The sequence below is a fragment of the Belonocnema kinseyi genome, chromosome 7 (genome assembly GCF_010883055.1).
Source record: "Belonocnema kinseyi isolate 2016_QV_RU_SX_M_011 chromosome 7, B_treatae_v1, whole genome shotgun sequence".
NCBI classification, from domain to species: Eukaryota; Metazoa; Arthropoda; class Insecta; order Hymenoptera; family Cynipidae; genus Belonocnema; species Belonocnema kinseyi.
The window spans coordinates 114,695,785-114,702,605 of record NC_046663.1 but is presented as its reverse complement, the minus strand read 5'-3'; positions in this window follow the sequence as shown (position 1 = coordinate 114,702,605).

Sequence of the window (6,821 nt, the reverse complement as noted above, 5' to 3'; positions counted from 1 at the left end):
GGTCCCGGTGCGGAATAGTTCTTCATCCCTCTTAATACTTTTTTCACCTCCTCGGTAGTGATGGGTGGGCACTCTTTATCAGGTGTTATGAGGGCAACACATGACTCCTTGAAGCTCTTTATATTTTCTGAGTCTTCGTCCAGTCTATGCTGAACTTCGTAGACTTCTCTCCAAAATAATTCGACCTCCTCTGGTTTAGGTGGGTGTTCGACAGTAACTGGAGGGTCTTGGAAGAGTCGAGATGGGTCAGAGAGAAACTGTTGATTTTCTCTGATATATATATTTATATATATATATATAATAGTATTAATATTTATATAATTTATATTTTATACTTGAAATAACATAACCTCAAAATATACGCATATAAAGAGGCGCGCGAAGTATTCAAATCATAAGAATCGCCAGCATCGAAATCTTGAAGTATTAAAATCCCAATATCTTCATTTTATTTCAAAGCAGTGAAGTGTTCCGACGGGCAATCGTGCACCTTCGAGTTTTTGAATTCAGAAGAGGAGAAATGGGTTGCGCGCGCAACTCAGTCATTTACATCGTTTCCTACTATATTCACACCAGTGATCCCAGATCTGAAACGAGACGTGGTCCAATACTGTGACACGCCTATGTCCGTATGAATATGATAGGAGACGATATAAAAGCCTGGGTTGCGCGCGAAACCCATTTCTGCTCTTCTCAATTTGAAAACACCGAAGGTGCAGGATTGCCTGTCGGAACACTTTGGCGGTTCTGTTTATATCTCAATCTGCTTTAAAATAAAATGAAGAGATTGGGATTTTAATATTTCCAGATTTCGATGCTGGGCTGGCGATTCTCATGATTTGAATACTTCGCGCGCTTCTTTAATGCGTGTATTCTGAGGTTACGTTACTTCAAGTATAAAATATAAATTATATAAATATTAATACTATTATATATATATAAATGATAATATTATAATTATGTTATATTATAATAGTCTTATTTAAATCTTGATCCGCATTTGAAAGAAATTAAAGAAAATTGGTGATTTGGGAATTCATCTCGTTTGGATAAAAACTCAATTATTTTATTGAAAAATTAATTATTATGTTGAAAATGTAACTATTTTGTAAAAAAAGTCCTCTTTTCTATCAAAAATTCAACTACTTTGTTAAAATTTTTATTTCTTTTAATTGAAGGTTCATCTCTTTCATTGAAAATACATTTTTGAAACTGACAATTAATCTATACCATTTTTGGTTAAAAAATCATGTATTTTGTTAACAATTCGTCTTTCTTTGTAGAAATTAAATTGCTTTATGGAAAATTTATACTTTATAATTAAAAATTACATTTTTCATTTGAATTATCGACTGTAAATATTTTTTGGTTGCAAAGTCCTTTTGTTGTAAATGCAACTATATTGTTAAAAATTAAAATTATAACTTTTGTGTGGAAAATTCGATTATTCACTTAAAGTTGAACTACTTAGTAAAAAAATTAATTTTTTCTTATTAAGGATTCATAATTATAGTTGAAAATTCAACTATTTTCCTTTAATTTAGGTTAAAATTCAGCTTTGGATTTTATTAAAATTTATTAAAATTAAATTGACGTTTTTGAGTAGAAATTTAATATTTTTGATTGAAAATGTATCATTTTTGGTCAAAAATGCAATTGTTTGGTTAAAATATGAACTGTACATCTTCTTGGGTTTAAAAGTCGATTATTTCAATAAGAGTTGAACTACTTTGTAAAAAAAAAGTTTTTTTTAACAAGGGTTTTTAATTATGGTTGAAAATTTAACTATTTGGTTGAAAGTTTAACTCTTCGATTGAAAACTCATATTTTTCGTTTAAGAAATTCAACTTTTTGTAGATAATTCGTCTTTTTGACATTAAAATTAAATAATTTCGTTGAAAATTCATGTATTTTGTTTAAAATTTATCTTTTTTGTAGATCATTAATTTTCTTGGTCGAAAATTCATCTGATTGCTTGACAATTCAACAACTTTGTTGAAAATAAATTTTTTCCGTTAAAAATTATTTATCTTTATCTGAAAATGTAACTATCATAGGATTGATTAAAAATTAATCGTATATATTGGTTAAGTATAAAAATCATTTTTTATAGAACATTAATCTTCTTGGTCAAAAATTCACCTGTTCCCTTGAAAATTTAACAATTTTATTGAAAATTCGTTTTTTCCCCTTGTTCAATTAAATTTTTTACCACAGCTTTTATTTGGAAATTGAACTATTCAATTTTTGGTTAAACTTTATCCTGTAAATTGTATTAGTTAAAACAACAATTATTTGTTAGAAAATTAATTTATTTGTTTTCAATTATGACTTAAAATATTATTTCAGTATAAAAAATTTTTATTTTCAACCCATTCAATTTGAAATTTTGTAATTAAAAAAAGGAAATTTCGTTAATTATCAGCAATATTTGACCGTTCATTTAAAACAATCCATTACGAACAACTGTTAAAAACTATACAAATTTGAACAGAATGGTTCGAAATAGAAAGCCTTGAATTGTTAAATTTGTAATGAGCTAAATTTGAAGTTTAAAAGTTAGAATTTTAATTTAAAAAAAGATTCAGAATTAATTTAAAACTTGAAATTATTTCAAATAATTTGAAACATGATTTAGACTTTTGCAGATTTAAAAAAATAAGATTTTTGAAAATTGTGCAGTATTTGAAAAGAATAAAAAAAATTGTTGTGATTGCTAAGAACATTGAAAATGATTTTTTATTTTGACAAATAAATTTTAAGTGATTATTTGAAAACAATTATTTGCAGTTTTTTTAATGTCAGGAAAAAAATCTAATTAACAAAATATATCAATTTTCAACCCAAAAGTTTACTTTTTAACACATTAAATTAATTTTTTATCAAATAATTGGTGTTTTAAGTAATACAATGTACAGGATAAAGTTTCAACCAAAAATTGAATGGTTCAATTTCCAGATAAAAACGATTGATCTTTAATCAATCCTATAATAGTTACATTTTCAGATAAAAAAAATAATTTTTAATCAAAAAAATAAATTGTCAATAACGTTGTTAAATTCTCAACCAATAGCATGAATTTTCGACCAAAAAAATTAATGGTCTACAAAAAAAAGACAAATTTCAAACAAAATACATGAATTTTCTACGAAATTATTTAATTTTAAAGTCAATAAAACGAATTATCTACAAAAAGTTGATTTTTTCAGCGAAAAATATGAGCTTTCAATCAAAGAGTTAAACTTTCAACCAAATAGTTAAATTTTGAACCATAATTATAAAACCTTGTTGAAAATAACAGTATTTTTTACCAAGTAATTCAACTTTTAGTGAAATAATCGACTTTTAAGCCCAAGAAGATGTACAGTTCATATTTCAACCAAACAATTGCATTTTTAACCAAAAATGATACTTCAACCAAAAAGATTAAATTTCTACCAAACAAGGTCAATTTCCAACAAAATAGATGAACTTTGAACAAAATTATTTAATTTTAAAGTCAAAAAGAGTATCATCTACAAAAAAGCTGAATTTTTAACCCAAAAATATGATTTTTCAACCAAAATTTTAATTGACGACCAAATAGTTTAGTTTTCTATCAAATTGTTGACTTTTAACGCCCAAAGATGCAATTTTATCAAAAAAGTAAAAATTTTTACAAAAAATTTAATTTGAAGGCAAATAGTTGAATTTTCAACTATAATTATGAATCCTTAATAAGAAAAGATTAATTTTTTTACTAAGTACTTCAACTGTAAGTGAAAGTGAAACTATTTGGTCGTCAATTAAAATTTTGGTTGAAAAATCATATTTTTGGGTTAAAAATTCAGCTTTTTTGTAGACGATACTCTTTTTGACTTTAAAATTAAATAATTTTGTTGAAAGTTCATCTATTTTGTTGGAAATTGACCTTGTTTGTTAGAAATTTATTCTTTTTGGTTGAAATATCATTTTTGGTCAAAAATGCAATTGTTTGGTTGAAATATGAACTGTACGTCTTCTTGGGCTTAAAAGTCGATTATTTCACTAAGAGTTGAATTACTTTGTAAAGAAAAATACTGTTATTTTCAACAAGGTTTTATAATTATGATTAAAAATTTAACTATTTGGTTGAAAGTTTAACTCTTTGATAGAAAACTCATATTTTTCGCTGAAAAAAATCAACTTTTTGTAGATAATTCGTTTTATTGACTTTAAAATTAAATAATTTCGTTGAAAATTCATGCATTTTGTTTGAAATTTGTCTTTTTTATAGATCATTAATTTACTTGGTCGAAAATTCATGTTATTGGTTGAGAATTTAATAACTTTATTACAAATTTATTTTTTCGATTAAAAATTATTTTTTTTTATCTGAAAGTGTAACTATTCTAGGCTTGATTAAAAATTAATCGTTTTTATCTGGAAATTGAACTATTCAATTTTTGGTTGAAACTTTATCCTGTATATTGTCTTAGTTAAAACACCAATTATTTGATAGAAAATTAATTTAATTTGTTAAAAAGTAAAAGTTTGGGTTGAAAATTGATATGTTTTGTAAATTAGATTTTTTTTCTAAAATTAAAAAAACTGCAAAATAAAGAAATTTCCTTAAAATCTTCCGGATTCTTTTTTTTTAATTTTTAAAATGTTTTCAAATAATCACTTAAAATTTATTTGTCAAAATAAAAAATCATTTTCAATGTTCTTAACAATCACAACAATTTTTGTCATTCTTTCAATACTGTACAATTTTCAAAAAGCTTATTTTTTTAAATCTGCAAAAGTCTAAATCGTGTTTCAAATTATTTGAAATAATTTCAAGTTTTAAATTAATTCTGAATCTTTTTTTAAATTAAAATTGTAGCTTTTAAACTTCAAATTTAGCTCATTACAAATTTAACAATTCAAGGCTTTCTATTTCGAACCATTCTGTTCAAATTTGTATAGTTTTTAACAGTTGTTTGTAATGGATTGTTTTAAATGAATGGTCAAATATTGCTGATAATTAACGAAATTTTCTGTTTTCATTAAAAAATTTCAAATTGAATGGGCTAAAAATAAAAAGCTTTTATACTGAAATAATATTTCAATTCATAATCGAAAAGAAATTAATTAATTTTCTAACAAATAATTGGTGTTTTAACTAATACAATTTACGGGCTTCCGTTTCCGGTACCGATCGCGAAAGAACTCTTTTTGTCAAGTGGTGTATTTTTGGTTTTGGTGGAGGAAATAAGAGTGAGTGGATGCAGAAAAGGCAAAAAGTGCGGAGATCGAGTGTAAAGGAAGAAGGATGAGTGAAGGCAAAGGAATGAAGGGTGAAAGTGAGTGGTTTGAGGTGAAAATTTGGAGCGTGTGAAGTTTTTGAGGTTAGGAGTGAAAAAATAGTTGCTTGGTCAGGGGCGCAAGAGGTAGGAAATAAAGGCGGGAAACGTCACAGAGCTTTGGGTAAGGTAGGATGCCGACGACGCGAAGTCCACAAACTGGCGCCAGAGGGCAACAGTTACTGGACGATCGCACAGAGCAGAAAACCGTAGTGGCTGCAACAGCTGACGTTGCTGAAAGCATTGAAAGTGGGGGGGTGGGTGACGTTAATCGCAGTGACAGCAGCGGTGATGAAAGTGCCGAGAAGTCGACCCGGGTGGGGAGGGTAACGGATTCAGGTACGGGCAAGCAACGGGGAAGGCCCTCAAATTTACAGCGCCTTAACAAGCTAGGCAACGCGGGTTCGAACAGAAGTCTGGACAAATGGCAAAAAAAAGGCAAGCGCGACTAGCAGTGAAGGGGAGGGAAAAAGGAAAAGAGTGGCTGGGGAAGATGAGGTAGAAAGGGACCAGGAGAACAAGAGAGTGAGAATTAAAAGGAAAACAACAGAGAGAGAGGGGGGGTGGTGGAATGTTTGAAAAATTGGAAGCTCTCATTAAAGGCTTTAGAGAGGAAACAAGAAAGAGATAGGATGAAATGAATAGGGATATGAATAGGCAGGGAACCGATGTAAGGGGTAAAGTGAAAAAGGTTAGAGAAAAATGGGAAGAATGGGATAAACGTTGGAAGGAGGAAAAAGACAAGGTTTGGGGTAAGCTAGAGAGCATTGAGAATAGACAGAGAGAGGTTGACGAACAGAGATCTAGAGAAATAAAGCAGTTGGAAGAGCGCGTATCCAGTCTAGAAATTAGGAATGAGCATATGGGGGAAAAAACAGAAAATGAGGAAATAGTTCAAGGGAATATAAAGAACGTCCGAAGTGAGAATGAAAGATTGAAGAAAAGACTCAGTGAGATCGAAAGAAGATTAGAAGTGGAAGAAAGGGCAAAGAGGAAAAATAACATAGTAGTCAAGAGATTAAAAGTGGAGAGTGAAACAGGAGAAGTGGAAATAACAAATCTTTTTCGAGATATTAGAGTGCAGGTAAGGGTAGAAGGAGTCAAGAGAATAGGAGGGTCAAAAGAAGGAAAAGAAGGAATGTTTCTAGTAAAAGTGGGGAGTGAGGAGGAGAAAAAGAAAATTATGAAGAGAAAAAAATTATTGAGAGGAAGAAGGGAAACAATTGAAGAAAGTCTGACATGGAGGGAGAGGAAAAGGATATGGCAATTAGAGCAGAGGGCTTGGGTAGAGAGGAAAAATGGCCATACGGTGTGAATAGGGAGAGACAGGTTATGGATAAATGGGGAGGAATGGTGCTGGGATGAAGAATTAGAAGAATTAAGGAAAAAGGGAAAAGTCTTGAGAAAGTTAGAGGGATGGGAGACGAAAAAGAGGCTAGAAATAAATCAGAGGGGTTTCCAAGCGGCAAAGGGGAAACAAAGTAAAGAGGAAAGAAGAGGGAGGGGAAGAGAGAA